The sequence below is a fragment of the Carassius auratus genome, chromosome 49 (genome assembly GCF_003368295.1).
Source record: "Carassius auratus strain Wakin chromosome 49, ASM336829v1, whole genome shotgun sequence".
NCBI classification, from domain to species: domain Eukaryota; kingdom Metazoa; phylum Chordata; class Actinopteri; order Cypriniformes; family Cyprinidae; genus Carassius; species Carassius auratus.
Window position 1 is genome coordinate 9,343,077 of NC_039291.1, and position 18,968 is coordinate 9,362,044.

At 35.5% G+C, this 18,968-nt stretch overlaps 1 pseudogene; it reads right to left on the reverse strand.

Moving 5' to 3' along the window:
- Positions 1 to 1,440: 1,440 nt before the first annotated feature.
- On the reverse strand, positions 1,441 to 12,540 carry LOC113066132 (RNA-binding protein 40-like; annotated as a pseudogene).
- Between the last annotated feature and the right edge of the window lie 6,428 nt (positions 12,541 to 18,968).

The window sequence follows — 18,968 nt, forward strand, 5'->3', positions numbered from 1 at the left end:
TAGATAATAAAGATATACTGTATCTGCGAATGTCAATTCTGTTCAGTAGTACTGACCAGCTTATATATAGCTGAGACTAAACATTGCCTTAGTATACCCCTGTAGTTTTGACCTTCTAAACCACCTTAGAATCAGAATAAAAACAAAAACATATTACTTCATATAGAAATCGCGGCTCTGGACAGATGTTTATGGGTGGGCCCCCCTCCCTTTGGGCATAGGAAGGTTCCCAGTTGTCCTGCCCAAGTGTCGTCCCTGACTGAATTATATTTTCTAAATGCAGTTCTCCTCATTAAAAATGTTCTCCTTGTATTAGAGCTCCGAAGCCCTTCGATACCGACTTTGCATTGCCGTTAGAGATAGAAAAGTACAGCAATGTCCTTTGATGTGTCCTGGTAGGCAATGTTGTGCTGCGGGCTCATGGTAATGAACCCATGCAGCTCCTGCAGGTGAAGATCTACACAGACATTGTCATCAATCACACATGTGCATCGGGCGGAGGGGAGAGGAGGCACTCGACCTGCGGCTCGTACTTCAATGCCACCCGTGAGGAGTTCCCATCTGTGAGATACTCTGCCACTGACTTCGATGATGACAAATGCACCAGCCGCCGTGGAAATATTGAGAATTGCCAAGACATTTATCAGGTATAATTTCAAAAGTGATAAAAGGGCCCTTGTTGGGAATGCCATTGGACACAGATGGAAACTGGATTTTTTTTTTATTATCTAGGCAGAGCAGAGTATCTGAATATCAAATGGGCTTTATATGACCCCCCACAATATTCCATTCACTACTTCAGATTTTTTTCATGTTTTTGAAAGAAGTTTTGATTGCCAAGGCTGCATTTAATTGATCAAATTGATCAAAAATACAGTGAAAATATTAATATTGTGGAATTATATTACAGCTTAAAATAATATTGAATATATTTTGAAATCTAATTTATTCCTGTAATGGCCAAACTGAATTTCCAGCATCATTACTCCAGTCTGCAGTGTCACATATCTTCATAAAGCATTCTAATAAGCTGATTTGGTGCTCAAGAAACATTTGGTATCATAATCAATGTTGAAAAATGATATAGCTGCGTAATATTTTTTGTGGAAACGATACACTACCATTCAAAAGTTTCAGCAAAGACACAATAAACTGATGAAAGGTGACAGTAACAGATTTCCATTTTTTTTTTTAAATGCTGTTCTTTTTTAACTTTCTATTCTTCAAATCATGGTTTCACACACACACACACACACACAAATAAATAAATATGTGTGCGTGTGTGTGTGTAAATTAAAATTAATAATTGAGCAACAAATCAGCATATTTGAATGAATATTTTATTTGCCATCACAGGAATAAATTAGATATTTGACTTTAAATTATAATATTTCCTAATATTGCAATTTACTGTATTTTTAACAAATAAATCTAGCCTAGATGAGCATAGGAGACTTCTATCAAAAACATTGTTTTTCGTATCATGGTACGATGGCTCTTGAGAATCTTAAATTACAGCTAATCTTCAAGTTGAGCCAGCCCTGGTCACAGTCTTTCTTCTGTATTGTTTGTGTTTGTCTGAGCTCTGCTGTATTGACAGCACCATCTGTTGCTGTGCTGCTGGAAGATGAGCTGGCTGACTGATAGCGACTTCTAAATGTATTCTCCTTCACATCAAAGGCACATGTTGTGCGTGCAGAACAATACTGGGACCATTAAACATCAGGATCCAACCTTTTGCAACCTTGACTGCACAAACAAGCCAGATTAATAACAATAATGCATAGAAAAGTATATCAAGAATATTGTTATGAGAGGGTCTTGAAAAAGCCAGCAGTTTTAATGAAGATCCAGATGATCCATATTGCAAGAAACTAATATAATAAAAAACAATATTACATCAATTTAATATTATATCCAACAGAGCTCAACAGCAGCATTCTGCAATAAAATTGGATGGGGGAAATATGTGAATATTAATAAGCTTTATGTGTAAAAAAAAAAACAAAAAAAAAACTGCAAGCTTTAAAACTAAGAGGCTATTTTATCCACTTATAATAATTCATTTAAAAAAAAATTGTAAATTTTTCACCAACCGACTTCAACAGGCACAGCTATAAAACACACTGTTTTTGTTGGAGAGTGAAAGACAAAACATTCTTTCAAGAAATGTAATGGCAAAAACAGCTGAAAAACAAAGGATACCACCACAAGAGTCGTTGAATATATATCCGTAGGTTTCCCTTAATGCCTTCTCTGCTCTTCTCTCGCTGTATCAAATATCAAACCCACTTAAACATCAGCACGTTCGTGAAGAACTCACCTAGGCCTATATTCACCACTCTTGAGAAAAATATAAGTGCGCTTTTCTTTTCATTGGCTTTGATTGTAATTCACGGAGTTGAGGCCCCAGACAAGGGCCTGAGGCATGAGACAGTGGTGCTTACATGTTTCTCTCCTCCTCTGAGGAGATGTCGATATACCGGCCGATGAACTTCAGATCCTGCGGAAAAGATTGAACAGGGTTATGTAGCTGGTTCTTAAGTGAGAATTATGTTCTAGACCAAACACTAAAGCAAATGTTATGCAATCTTTAGAATTTTCTGTTTATAGAATACAAAAATATATATTAAATTTGAAGTGTTACTGTAAAAAAAAAATTAATAAAGTGTACCAGACCAACTAATAGGCTCATATTTAACCATCTTAACAAAACTGTTTAAAGTGTATTGTTCACCGAGAAAATAAATATATAAAACATAATTGTAAAATAATAATAATAATTAATAAAAAATTTACTTATATAATAAAAGTAAAACAATACATTTAACATTACATTTATCCATAAATGAATAAATTAACTCATCCATTAATATTAAAATATTACATTACTAAAAGAAAAAGAAAAATATTATTTCCAAAACAAATAATTTCATCCATAAATTAATTATCCAGTTATCCAGTAATTGTCCAGTCCAACTAAACTATAAAAATAGAAATGTATAAAACATAATAGTAAAAATAAATGATTTAAATATATAAAATATATTAATTAAAATTTAAACTGTCCCAAAAAAATTATCCAGTCCAATTAATACATTAAAAAAATTATGTATAAAAAAATTATAAGAAAAATAAATTATAATAATTTTTAATCATATGTGTGTGTGTGTGTGTGTGTGTGTGTGTGTGTGTATTTATATATGCCAGCCAGTAGTAAAATGTAGTTTCTTTATTTGTGTTGGTAAAGCAGATACTTACTTTTTCTTCAACTTGCTTTGCAATTTTCTTAACATAAAGCCTACAGGTTGGCTCTCCAGGTTCATAATTTTTTAAAGACAGACATTTTCTTCGTCTCTGGTAATGTAAAAGGGTCAATAAAATAATAAATCAATACAACAGACGCACATAGTCATGCGAAAAGTAAATCTGAGAGATAAAGCTGTAAAAATTACGTTAAGAAATTAATGACTGAATTTAACTAAATACATCCGAGCAATCACTCACAATCATCTGAAACATGCCAACAGTCATATGACGACAGCCTGGCGTGCGTCGTATCAAATATTTATTTCCTCTTTAAAGACCAGCTGTATGTTTCTTGTGAACACTCAAAGGCAAATTTTTTAGTAGAGCTGCTCAATTCTATTTGATGTTCGGTGTACTACAAAGAAGAACAGTCTATGCGTGCACAATTTGAGAGTGTTTCACCGTTTCTAGAGAGTCTCCCTCTCTCTAGCTCTCTCCTAGAGATGAACTCAGAGGGAATGTCCTCATCTTCCTCCCTCTCTTCCTCCTTTCTGGGGACTGGAGCGCTTGGATAGATTTTCCCAAACCCTTCCGCAGCTTCCTGAATGGAAACCTCCATCTCTGCCATGTCTTGGAAAAAAGTCGCGTGAACATAATTAGAGTGTGTTTTGAACTGTCACGGAGCTCAATTTCAATTTGTCTGAGACAGGCTGCCTGTTGCAGATTTCAACGATGACAAGTGGAAGGCGGCACCCAAGCCTTGTGTGAACACATATCAAAATGACAAGCTTCGACTATTCAAAACAAACTAGTAAACAGAAGCATATGAATGTTTTCTTGTCGTGCATGAAAGCAAAATCGATATAATCAATAACAAAAGGCACGTAAAAACAGATTAAAATTGAATATTCATGCAAGAGGGGGAAAAAAAACAGGCGAGTGTATTAATCTCTGAGGGTGACACTATCTGTGCATGCTCTGTGGGGTTTTCTTTCAGGTATTTCATAGCACAGTTGGAGATGTCACCTGGCAGTTGGCAGTAAGCCGTAAGCAAAGCGCATATGAGGAATTATGGGAAGAAGCGAGGCTACACAAATCCTCTGGAAACTTGTCTGACAGATCTAGTGCCTAATGTGTGCTAGAGCAAGAAGTGCTGATAAGTTTCCCTCAGAGAGATGGATTCCTTTGATGTTTCTTTTCATTTAAACATATTGTTTATCAGTTAAACGCGAGCACACTGCAAATAACTACCTGCCCTGCGCTTGTTTCTTTTTTCAACAGGTTAGGAAAGCTGTTTGTCTTTGACTTTGGAAGGTTTTCTGTCTCCCTTTTAGGTCATGGACATTCATGGAAAACAAACAGGAAGATATGGGTAAACAAAAGACTGTGGATGTTAATTTGACTGCAGTGGATGACTTTAATGATGCTTCTGCGTAGATAAATAATTGATAAGCCATACCTGCACTCTGTAAAGAATTATCGTTTCTTATAATTTACAGAGAAAAAAAAATATAAATGGACATTTCTATTATTTATTGTGGGAAACTTTATATTTGACATGCGTCTGCATGAACGCGTAGCGTACAGCAAGCTTTAAAAATGCATCCAGTGAAAACAGCGTTAAGCGCTCTGTGTTGTGTCCATTTAAAAGTGTGTTTGATGTGTGTGTGTATTTAACCCTCCACCAATGCCATCTCTTATTGTGTTGCTTGTTAGCCTCTGGTTTGCCTGTGCATGCATGTGTTTTGGAGAAGGCGTGGCTTTGGAGAGTGATTATGCAGTGAGGGTGGGGTCTTACGTTTTTTAAAAAGTTAGCTTGCTAATGCTACCCTCTCTGAAATCGCCTGCCCTACTTTAAGCATGCTAGGTTTTTATGTGTTAAATTAAAGCTACAGTAGGTAACTTTTGTAAAAATATATTTATTACCTGTCATTATGTCCTGACAGTAGAATATGAGACAGATAATCTGTGAAAAAAATCAAGCTCCTCTGGCTCCTCCCAGTGCTCCTATTGCCATTTGCAGGAATACATCGCTCCCGGTAGAAAAACAACCAATCAGAGCTGCAGTCCGTAACTTTTTTATGTGTTCAAAATTTACAAAATGTATATAATAAGCGAGTACACCATGAATCCATTTTCCAAACCGTGTTTTTAGCTTGTCCTGAATCACTAGGGTGCACCTATAATAAGTGTTTATATTCGGACTATTTTAGATTGCTTCGGGGTACCGCGGCGGAGTAACCCAGTACCTTTGTGATTCTTCATAGACATAAACAGAGAGAAGTAGTTCCGGCTACAATGTTCTTGCACAAGAAGCAAGCAGTTCTGTTTATTAACCACTAGAGCGTCAAAAGTTACCGACTGCAGCTTTAATGGTTATTAAATTTTTACAGTATCGTGTGTGTTATCTTGATGCTGTTTAGTATTTGGGTGTCCCTATATATTAGTATTCACCTCAACTTGTGGAAAATCTACTTGTGATGATTTTTTATTGTACACGTGGCTTTGTCATGTCCACCTGTGTTTTTGTTGGTTATAGGTGTATTATAAAGGTACAAAACAGATTAAGTATTATATTTAGATTTTAGATTTAGTATTTTAGTAGGTTGGTATATTAACATTATATCAGTTTATACAGGTTTTAACTGTAAATTTAAGTTCGGTAAAACCTTAAATGTATTTTCCACAGTAAATTCAGGCAAAGATTTTTTACAATGCACCAAAAAGTTTCACATGCGTTTAATTTTGATCGTTCCATCATTCCTAATTCCCGAATAAACTTTCAGGGTTATCCTTGGTTATCCTGATGCAGGGGAGGGTCTCGACGCCTCATGGCGAGAGCAGCTCGGCCTGCTGACAGCCCAATACATTAAATCTTCTCTCCAGCTGAGTCACTATTCTCAGGGCTAATTGCTGTGTTAATTGAGCAGGTCCGCTCAGGATGGATGGCTCAACCCAGGGTGCATTCGGTAATGCAGGCGGATAGATAAATGAATGATGTGGAAGGAGTGGCGGGGGACGTGCAGTCTTACCCTCGGTCACATCTGCAAACTGCTGCTCTTGATTCTGTCTGGGACCCTCGAGGATGGTGGACACCTAAGCCAATATAGGGAACTCAGTCTTTTTCTGTCCAAGCTTCTGAGGATGCTCAAACATGTCTGATGGCTGCAAGGCTGGGCCTGAGGGACTGAGAGATACAACACTGAGCTATCTGCTAATCTGTTTTGTATTACTGAAGGTGGTCTTTTGAAACTATAAGGTGCTGTTTTGTTTTACTTAATTAATGATAGCAGCTGATAGCTGATAGAGTTTACCCGTGGGAATCTGGGTTGGGAATAAACAGGAGGTCTTTTAGTTTGCGTTTCTTTCTCTTGGGAGAAGTCTTTGTTCTCCACGGTCTTTTGCATGCCTGGTTAACAAGGCCCATCAGTCTGATCATCCTTTATGGAACCCAGAGAGAAGAAGTGAGAAGCTATTAAACATGTATGGCTTTTGAACACAAGGTAAAACATGGCAACAAAACAAACAAACTGAACTTTTTGTAGCTTTTGCAGCTGCTGCCATTCTGGAGGCTGACAATCTGTCAATGAGTAAATGTGCCAATAGTGCTTATGCATAGTCAAAAATACTACCACAGTTATTTTTAGATATTGGAAAACAGATTGTGAAGTGACAGACATAAACTTGCTTAATAATCTGTCAGAGGAGAAACGTCCCTGTAAAATGTACTAAAGTGTTTTTTTTTTTGTTTTTTTTTATGTACTCATTAGTATTGGCCAATATAATAGATGTTTGCTAATTTAGTTTTTACACACAAATTTGTTTGTCATTAAAATTATTATTTAAAAAAAAGCAATTTAATAACATGATTAAATGTTATATTTAACAAATCTCAAAATAACTATACATTTTCATACAATGCTTAAACTCACTTGTAGCATTTAAAATTTTAAAAACAAACTTCTTATTGTTAGCATCTTATTTTTAATTTATTTAGGCACATTTGTATATATTTTTATATTGACTATTTAGTGATTACTGGCCATATCATGAAAATAGTATTATTAATGAAATATTTTATATATATTAATAAAAATGCAGTAGAAACAGTGATTTTGTGCAATTTTATTACAGTTTTAATTAACTACTATCTTTGTCCATATATTTAAAAATGAAATGTATTCCTGTGATGACAAAGCTGAATTTTCAAATTTTCACCAGCCATTACTCATTACTCAGTGTCACATGATTTTCCAGAAATCATTATAACATGCAACTCAGGAAAAATTTCTTATCATTATAACTAGTGGTCGACCGATATACCGATAGGTTTTTCTGCTTGGCCGATGTGTTCGAGGAGGGGCTTTTATTTTGACGGCAGAGCCAAAGGCGCACACAGCTAAGCTCATATTATCCCTGTTGTTCTGTCCAATATGGATAGAAGTCTGTCTAATAATCAAATAGAAAGGTTGTTCAAATGAATTAATGTATAGTAATAGAAAGGCAAACATTAATTATTTCACGTTTGCCTCTCAGCATTAAGCAAATACGCATTTATCATTTAAACAAATCTTTTAATGGCTAATGATTATTTAATTTTACAAACTTTGCAAACTTAGCCGGGATCCTGCTGTGAGATCTTGTGAACTGTGCATTTTTTCTGTCTGACGGTCGGTCCGTGTGAATTTAATGCTTTAAACTTTGAATTCGTGATTTCCAACTATGCTGTGCTTTATGCATTTGCACACTGTCATATTCATGTCATTTTCTCTGTGTGCTGTATGTAAAATGAGTGTTACCCTGGCTTTATTTGAAAAATATGATTCCCAAGGCACACAATCTTCCCAGAATTCTGAGGGCCCTGTTAGTTACAGTGGTTACTTCCTTTTTAATTATATTTGTATTAAATATTTAATTGTTAAAAATGCATTGTCATATAAAGTATAAGTATGTTTATTTTGCACATTTTTTTATCAATTGTCAAATTATTTCAAATTTCTTAGATATTAATAAAAAAAAAAAAAATATATATATATATATATATATATATATATATATATATATATATATATTCGCTTTATATATATATATATATATATATATATATATTCGCTTTATATCGGCTATCGGCCCCCCTTGCTTTCCAATATATCGGCATCGGCTGTCAAAAAACACATATTGGTCAACCACTAATTATAACTTTTTAAAGCAGTTTAAACAACTTTCTTGTACACACTGCGCTGAACACCAAGGTTACCTAATAATGCCAATCTACTTAAAGAGCTTGTAGATAAAATATAAAAGGTGGAAAACCAGCAACCTCTCTTTGTCCTCCTCGTCTCAACTTTCATACTCAGATTCTTCTTCACTGTCTGACGTCCTCTCCTCGTGCTCCGGCAGAGGAGGTTTCTCTAGGGGGAAGGGTGGCAGTAGCCCTGGAGCCATCTCAAACTGAAACGGTGCAGAAGGGTAGGTTACACCTTCTCACAGCCGTGTAGCTCATCAGTATTAGCAGAGAACTTATATTGACGGGATTCAGTAAAAAGCAAATCAGGCATGAGGCTGAGTTTGAATTCTGGCGATGCACCAAGATGTGATTCATATTATACATTCGTCATCATGCTGCCCTGGGTTGCTTGAATTGAACTTAAAATAACATAAACATTTGCAAAAGCGCATAATTCCAACCCACCATTGGTGGAGGAACCATCGCTGGTACAAACGGGCAAGGAAGGTTCATCTTATTCATCAAGTGAGGAACCTGTGGAGGAACATGTTCACCTGATGAAGAAATGAGTGTGTGTGTTGTTTCCACACACCTGGTACTGAGTATTTGTTGGACACAAACATTAATTGTGACCCTAGCTCCATATGTAACCCAGATTGCTGTTTGTGAATGTACTTAGGCTCTGTAAGGAAGCTCTGAGCAACAGATTTGATGTTTTTGAACCGCCAGCCTGTTTCTCAGAAATCTAGCGCCACCAAAAGGCAGCCTGGGAAATTATAAAATCTCCCCGGTGTTTAACAAAGCGGTGCTTAAGGGAAAATATTAAATGCATCACTCATCCCTCCCACATGAGCGCAATATTAATACCACCAGAATAATTCCATGCAAATATTGTGGTTTGATGTTTTAGAGACTGGACTAGAATCAGAAAAATCACATTAGTGCCAGTCTGAGAGAGCTGAGAATTCATGTTTTTGCATTTATTTTTACCAGATATGAACTAAAAACCTGAAAATAGGAGATAGATACTGATACAAGTGGTGGTTTACACAATCCCAATGTGAACTGATAAATAAAACAACACTAAAACATAAGGGGAAAAGACTTTGTAGCCTCTACTCTCTTGAACGTACAACTTGGGCACGCTCAGAAGAGTGTGTGTAACGTTTGTCATAATTCCACTTGAAGGAGGAGGGCATAAATATTTCAGCGTTGGATTTGTTTGAAATTTCAACCTGCGGGAGGAAAGAAAAATGAAAAATTGCCTGTCATTAGCCTCAGAGAGGAGACAGGGAAACATTTCCAGAAATGCTACTTGGGACAAAATGCATGCACGGAATGGGGAGGCATAAATATATGTGCGAGGTACAAACATTTGGCTGGGTTTCGTAAATGCCCACGCCTTGCAAAACACACCAGCTACCCTTCAGTAGTTCACTCTACACCACAAAAAGTAGCTAACATTATATACTCCATTATTTTTCAGATCATAATCAGGGTATGTCATTTCTTTAAAACTGCAAAGCAGTATATAACTTGCGCAGAACTTCAGATACATTTATTTTTTAATATTAATTTCTCTACTGAAATTGCCTAAACAAAGACGAAATCCATTGAGTAATAATTAAAAAATCATGTTACACTGTTAATTGTTCATATGGCTTGTTACTTGAAAAATGTCCGCCACTTTTATTTACTCCTCAACACTGAATATTGCTTTAGTAATTAATTTAGGGGAAGTGATATATGAGATATCCACAACGATTTTGCTGGTAATACAACTAAACTAAGCAACAATTTGCTTTTAAAGTTAAAATTTTCATAAAGACTGGTTTAGTGAACCTTTGCTAGTATGACAGCAGTAAGACAGATTTTAGGAAGATTTGAAAAAAAAAAATATAATAATAATAATAATAAAGAAGATTTCAGGGTCTCTGTCATTAGTTGTGAAAGCACATTAATTTATATAAAATATAAATAAAGTAAAAAAAAAAAAATGTCAGTGCATATCATTTACAATTATGTTCAAGGCATTCCATAACTGACTAATAACCTTTTCTTTGCTATTAAAGTGAAATTACTGAACCTAAACATAACAGCCTGATAAAAATGCTTATTTAAAAAAAACGTATCTCAGAGTTAGAGGTTTTTGCATCTGAAATCTTCATATAGACATGTAAAAGGTAGCGTTAGTACTGTAGAATGAAATTTTACACAACATCTGCTTTTTATGCTCTTTATGTTGCATGGACTTCCCTTGCAAGCCAAACGCTTTGAATGTTAAGACTCTTTCAAGTTGAATTTGATTGCGTATTCTATAATCAAAAAGATCTGCACTTCATTCGGAGCATCACAGCACTGAAAAACACACTTATCAGGCGACCCCACTCTGTGCACGAGCGGTTCTGGGGGAATTAAATAAATAAAAATCTGTCACGGCTCCGCTCGTTAAGGTGAGGTGTGGGCTCCTCGTGCAAAATTATATCTTAGCCCACGTCTCTTGATCAAAGGCCACCTGGTGCCACCACATGGCTGTCACCGCAGAACATGTCTCTTTGAGACATGAGCCTGTAATTAGACATGAGACGGACAGCGACAGCCATTCTCCAACTTACCTTCACCATCGTTCTCTGTCCGCTGTGGGCACTTCCTACAGGGTTATCAAGCCCTGAACTACTGGCACCAGGTGTGAGATGTCAACTGAGAGTGTTAGCTTGTCTCAAATCTCCAGTGACATCATAAACACGCATGCGCATAGATAAATAGATGATATAGACGGAGTGGCGGGGGACGTGCAGTCTTACCTTCAGTCTTGATTCTGTCTGGGACCGTCAAGGATGGTGGACACCTTACCCGAAATATGGAACTTAATCTGGAATAGACATATGGAAGACAGCGCATGCAGAGGAAGTCAATGTGCTTATCAAAAAACACATTTGTCTACTAACTAAAAACAGTGTACACTTTTGGATATGATTCTCTGTTTAAAACTACATTTTTGGAATAATTTTTGGACTTCTTTGTATTGCTAAGGCTAATCTCATAGCTTGTATTTGATATATTTCAGATACACAAATAACATTTTCACACTTTAATCTGACAAAATTACAGCTTGATCACACTGTAAAAATACAAAATACAAAAATAAATTAAATTAAATTTTGAATTAGTAAATAAATCCAAGATTACTGGAATAGGTTTTATAAGGTTTTTAGAGTTTTTTATTAATTAATGATTCTATGCCAATTATTTTCCAGTGCAGAAATAACACAATAAAAATATTCCTGTATTCAACTAATATTTAACAATAGCAAGTCTCATATTTTAGCTCAAGCTTTATTAGAGGCAAAATTGTTGTTCAGGATGGAATTCATGTGTATTTTGGTAAACCATGTATATAATCTGTGTGAATATTATAAATGTTTTTTAAATTTATATTAGCTAACATTAACTATATTCTAAATGCAAGTCTATTAACGACACACTTTAAAAGTAGCCCAAATAGATTCTATAAAAGTTTTAATGTGAACTTAATATAACAAAATGAAATATTAAAAACGCAAACTCCACCACTAGAATGTGAACAAGGATTTCTCAGCTGATGAAGTCAAATATTTTACCATTATAATAAAATAACAAATTTATCATTATTTTGCATTACAGTAGAAAAAATATTAACGTTTCGTCATTATTAAAAAAATGACAAACTTTCTAAATGTAGATAACTATCAAAAGTCCCATAAGATTCACCTCGACAGTTATTACACTCATTATTACTATAATAGAGTGTAATTTTTAGTTAATTTTTTTAGTTTTTTACTAAAAGTTAGGTAAAACTAACTGAACTGAATTTAAGCATCTAGTGTTGTTCTGGGTATTGTAACGCACATCATATCTGCACAGGTTAAATAAAACTTACGCGGCAACAAATCTGGCTCTTACACAGAAGAACACTCTGGATTTGCAAAGGAGTAACAGAATGAAGACTGAGTTGGTAAGTAAACAGGTTAAAATGAGCAAACGTACATGCAAGGGTATTCACCCTCTTCCGCACAAAGTTTGTGGGCGCGTCAATCAATGAAATCTGATACCTGATTGGTTGCATGTGAGTTATTCAGCTCACCGATTGGTGCGCAATGCACATCAATCACATGAGGTCCAAATTCAGAAAACTTTTTCTTTGGCCAGGAGATGGCACTGTTGTTAACAAAATTAATCAGAATCAACATCCAGAAACTGTTATATATATATATATATAGCCAATTAAGAGGCCTTTAACATTAAGCAAGTTCATCGACCTCAGGTCAACTTCTATATTAGCTATATGAGCTGTTCAATTTACAATATATTTATATTTACATTCTCTAAAAATTGTAGTAAAAAACTCTTACAGAAACAATCAGATTGAAATAAATAAATGTATTATTTAAAAATAGTAGTAGTAGTAGTAATAGTAAATAGTAATATTATTATTATTATTATTATTATTATTATTATTAACTTACTTGCCCTTTTTTTTTTCTTAGAGTAATGTAGTTGACCAGGCTGAATGGTTAAGTTTTGTGAAAGTGTATTTGTGTCAGTGTTAAGTAAGGTCTTGACTCAACTGGTTTTTCTCTGTAATGCTCAGACTATGTGGAGATCAGACAAATGTGTGTATGGCTGGCATATGACCAAGCCTAATAATGGCCTCCCTTCCTCCTTCACAGTCATACCATACTGCCCTTCTGTGTCCTGAGTCCCATTTATTCAGGGTTTTATTTTTATTTTTTATTTTTTTTAAATTTTCAAAAATGCATATTCAGTGAGCTTGAAAGTGGGCAACAGCGTATGTTTGCTTCGAGTGGACTAGCGGTTGCAGATCTGGATTGGTTATAACCATGGCGCTTTTCAAATACAAATTCCTTGCTTAAATTCAATCCATGGCATATTGTCTATCCTTTTTTTTTTTTTTTTGAGATATGAAAAATAGCTTCTGTGGAACACAATTTCAAACCCGATGACAGCCTTTATGAGTTCACGTTCATACTCTGGGAACAATCACAGAGGACTGACCCCGGTTTATGGGCCAACTTAACTTGGTGATCATCTTCACTATTGTCAGACAGCCTCCAAATTCCAGAGCAAGTGAAGTTTTTTCATTTAGGACAACATGGGCATTCCTTACAAGGGGGAACAATGCCCCCTTTCAGCCAGGTTGGCTCTGAAATTTCACAGGTGAAGGGAGGAGTGCAAGGTATCTAATCCCTGACCGAACAGTCCAAGCCTGGCGAGAGCAGGGAAGGGGGCTCCCTGCCTCTGACCACCCTTACCGACCCTGAAACGTGTCGAATAGGAAAAGCCTGTGCCCAAACAGCATTACCTTGTGAAGCATAAATCAGCTTTCACACTGACTTCTAATGCTCATACAGTACTATGAACTCTAGAAGCATGTCGGTCATTGTTTGATGGTAACTGATATTGATGTCATTTACATTGAAAAATAATACATATAGAATTTAATTGTTATATATAATAAAATATTGCAGTTAAACTATGTAGTTTATTTTCATTGACTATTCATTTTTGCAATGAGCTAGATTAGAGATGTATTAATGCAAACCAATTAACAATGAAGACCTTAAGGGTTAAACGACAATATTGAACTCTACAATGTGGGTGTACCTGAAATGTGATGACCATGGAAATCAGAAAAATGTTTATTAGGGGGTTTCCATGTTTGAACATCCAGGGTTGATTTCTACAAACAGACACTTTGCAATTGGGACAGCAGAGCAAGTTAGAATTTTTTGGCAGTAACAAACATTAATTTGGGTGAAGGTAGGTGGTTGTTGGGGGGGGGGGTGCTAGAGATCAGCGTAACAGGCCTGTCTGCAGTAAAAGCACTTTCTGGATCAACACAAGCAGAGACACCACATTCCTCAAGCTGTAATTTATTTGACAGTTCTAAAACAAGCCTTCTTGATGCTTCTGTATCAGCTACTGTAAGTATGTTTTGTTATTAGTTTAAGTATTTGTTATTGAATGTTCATATGCTGAGTTTTGCGTGTCATGTGTCTGTGTGTGTGTGTGTGTTTGAGAGAGAGAGAGAGGGTCACACAGTGGAGTCAGCTGTCTTAACCCCTTTTGGGCTTGAACTGATGGTAAAACTAAGGACATTATTAACTGTCTTTACATTTATTTTGAAAGATGAAGCTCGCGATTATGGAAAGGAGAATTACATTTCCGACGAGTGCTTGTGGTGTTCGACCAATCACAATGCGCTGGGTCGGTTGGCCAATCAGAGCCGAAGTAGGGACTTTGTAGAAAATGACGCATTTGAGGGAGGCGGGGTATAGAGGACCTACAATAATGTACAGAATTTGAAAAATAATGTGTTTTTTGAACATTAAATCATGTCAACATTCTGTTACTCCAAATACACAAAATAATCATCTTAAAAAATAAAAAATAAAAAAAAGCATCATATGATGCCTTTAATACCAAATGTTCAGAAACAGGCAGAGTCTTATGTGTAAAGGAAAGCAAATAAACAGATTAAACATTTTCACCTTCCTGTTTACTCTCTTTGGGAACGAATGTGTGCTTTTCCCATTTTCAAAAATGTCTAGCAAATACATTTTTGTTTCACAAGACATAAAAGGGAAGCAAATAAATCACTGCTTATTTTTATAGTTATTTTAAGATGCTTATAAACTTTTATATCCTGCACAGTAGTGAAAATCCTCCAAGAACATTCTTAAAGAAGTGAGTAAATAAAAGTGGTCTTGTTTTATACAGAACTTGCTCACTTGAATGTTTTATTATAGCATACTCACAAAAGTTGACAAAATTGTTTTGTAGCAAATATATGCATTTCAGAATCACAATAGTCTTTATTTTTTCTTTTATTTTTTTAAACGGAGAAAAAATACTGAAGACTCATGTCACACTCAAAAGTGTTTTTGTCCGGTGACATTCTCGTCATTTTAACCACCACTCCCAGATCACACCCTCTCTCCTCAATCTCCATCTTTGTCTCACCTCCTCTCTGTCTGTCACTTTGACTTTCTTTTCCACAGGCCTTCAGCACCTGCCAACATGCCATCATTACATAGTGCTTCTACTTTTTGGGATGTTTTGGGCCTCACTTTGGTTGTAATTAAGACAGATGAAACGATGCACCAGTGGAGTGGATTAGAGTTATCACTCCTTTAATTAGTCCCAGGACAAAAGAAAATAAGGTCCATATGATGGTGATAACAGCACCAACCAGATTCCTGAGCAATGTGCCATGCAGATGTGAGCTCAATACAATGAGAGCAAGCTAGTCCGGGTTGCTTTTAACATTCTGTTTTGTCATGCTCTGCTCTGGTTTTGATATTTTATTATGACAAAAGACATTGAGGCTTGTGACAGAATGCAAACCAGACATCTTTTTTGTTTCATTTAGCAAGTCATTATTATTATAATGGTCGTAAAAATGAAGGACATTTAAAAAAAAAAAATTCTTGCAGTTCGCAGGTTAGACTTTCAGACAGAAGACTCCTTTTTCTTGTTTGCATTAACATTTATGAGAATTTCTGGACTTAAACCGTTTTGTCAGTGTGAATGACATCATGGGAAAAATCATGGGGAGCATTAAGTAAAATAAATATTATTTTTTTTATAGTATTTTCTTCTTTTTTTTTTTGTTGAAGGTTTTATACCATCAATCATGGAAGTTATATGTTCTGTGGCATCGTTCCCTTGATCACAGCAGCTTTGAACTGTGCGGTTTTGACTAAGTTTATCTTTGAACTGTTTTGACAGCTCAGCCAGGCTTAAAATGAGCCATGCATCTACATGAAATATCAGATTAAAATCATTTGGGATGTTTAAAATAAAAAATAAAAAGTCTCATGTGTACATTACACAGTGTGTTAAATTGCCGACCTCATTCTTATGATTTACCGTCCTCTTGTGGAAAATATGAGTTTGTTAACAAGTGCTAAAAGCAATGTGAGTCAGGTTGCTCCATGCTTCAGAGAAAAATGGGAGATTCACAAGTCAAACCATGTCTGTTGGGCTGGGAGGAACCCAATGTTTTACTCTAGCCTCACTCTGCAGTTTTCATTTAGTGATTTTATGGTTATACTCAGAATCATGATAGACTAGAAGTAATGTATATAATTTAAATGAATCATTAAGAAAGGCCAAATTAGGTTGAATTTCCACACCAAATAAGGGCCTTATTAGTTTTAGGATTAGACTTGGCTGAATTATTAAAGTAAGAAATAGCATTCAATGCCAAACCCTAACTATAGCTAATTGCTACGTCATTTATTACTCAGCTTAGCGGTGCATAACGTTTCAAGGTGACCACAATGTCCATGCATCCAGAGAACATGCTATTTTAGCTCTTGAGCCACACTAATAAGAGATTTGCCTAGCAGTTTAGCTGTATATTTTCATTTGATCTACGTTCCATGCACCTCGCCCAATGCATAGGACCTACCAGGCAGCTCTATCCAGCAATTATCTTGGCGATGCTGCGCTACACACCGCTGAGCAGCGTGGACCAAATGGCCATGAACACGTTCACCAGATCCACCATTGCAGTCTCCTCCTTCACACTGGCTGTGCCATCAGTGGCTGTGCCATCATTTCTGGGTTTTTTTCTTGAAATATTTTCACTGCTGAGTGGTCAGACAAACCTAAAGTCCTTGATGTGGGCACCTGGGTAGGATTGAAAAATCATGGAAATAGTACATCACAGACAGGTTCTGTTTAAATTTCCAGACATCTGTTAGCACTATTTTGGAAATGTAGGGCATGTAGGATTATGAATCTATGTATTGGAGTGTGATCAGTTCTGTGTTTCTTTTCCCATATTTTTAAAACACATTTTAGTGATATTCTTAAGGTTTAAATTGTTTGCATTTAGGTTAAAGAGCATTCTGAAAGAAAATGGGTTCAAATGAAAGCTACTGAACAGACAATTCAGGCAAACATGGCCGTTAGCATATCTATTGCTATGTTCCTTAACCTAGCTTGTGTTTCATACTACAAGCAGTGACTTATATGTTTTATTTTAGTGAAGTTAAAGCATATATCCATCATAAATGTATACACTGCATTGAGGAACAGCCCTAAGGGATTTTGAAGCATCTGCACAGTGTTAGAGCTTTTCTACTTGTAACTGACAAGCATAGACATGCTGGTGGTTCAAGTATCTGTCTTTTGAAAGATGAGGGTCTGCCTCCTCGCCTTCTAAACTGGCATACTTGTTGTTAAAGCCCTTTAGTGATGAAAATGTCAGAAAGTTATGTTTTCTGGGGCTACTCCCCCTGTATTTGAAGCTGCAAGAACGTTGTGATTACTTCAATAGAGACATTTACTTCCATGAGGGGTGTGTTTGGATGAGGGATGTAAATATATTCATGCTCCATATGCTCCATATTAGGACATAAAATCATGCAAATACATTATTTCATATAAAACAGAGGCCTTATTTTAACTGCTTTTCAGAATCTTTTCTCTGCAGCAGTAATTAAGTACACCATATAGATTGTACTTACCTGTCAGCATGCAATGTATATTTTGTTGAGAAAATGGCTTTCAAAACATATAAAACTGCATATGGGTTGTACCAGCATAAATCCAGTTCCTCTGTGATTAATCATTAAAAAAAAATTCAAACAAAAATGTGTGGCTACGAACAGAAGTGTGCTTTTATAATCTGTCTTGTTAAACACATTTGGGGAAGCTTTAACTTCTGTGCATCAGGTAATATGTGGTATTTTTAGAGTTGGGTACCAGAACACAGATTCCGGTGCCTCATTTCGGTGCCTCTTAAATACCTGAGCGATCGATTGAAATATTTGTCCTGGTTCTCCGAAATGTTCACAAGAAGCATGGGCTTTCCTGGGATTTTTTTACTGGGGCTATAGCATTTAGCTCCATAAACTGCACACAAATTTGCGATCGCCTCAGAGTCAATCCCCTTAAATTTCATATCGTCGCTGTCAGGCAGAATCCTCGTATCTCCAAAACCATAAATGTTGTTTTTTTTAAGCTCCACGAAAATCACTTTAGCTATCTCACCAAACATGATGAGAAAACCAATGCATAGTGGCTAACTAGGTCAACGGCATGCAATCTGTGTGCATTAAATTCATTATCCTCGTCAGAAACAAAACCATGGAAAATATTTGTCAACAATATAGCTACCGTACAATGTTAGACCTAGCAGAAAGAAAAATGTAGCCTCCTCAGAAATGATACAACACGTCACCACTACTATTACTTCGAGATAAAACTGTTATATATATATATATATATATATATATATATATATATATATATATACATATCCATATATATATATATATATATATATATACATATCCATATATATATATATATATATATATATATATATATATATATATATATACATATCCATATATATATATATATATATATACATATCCATATATATATATACATATCCATATATATATATATATAT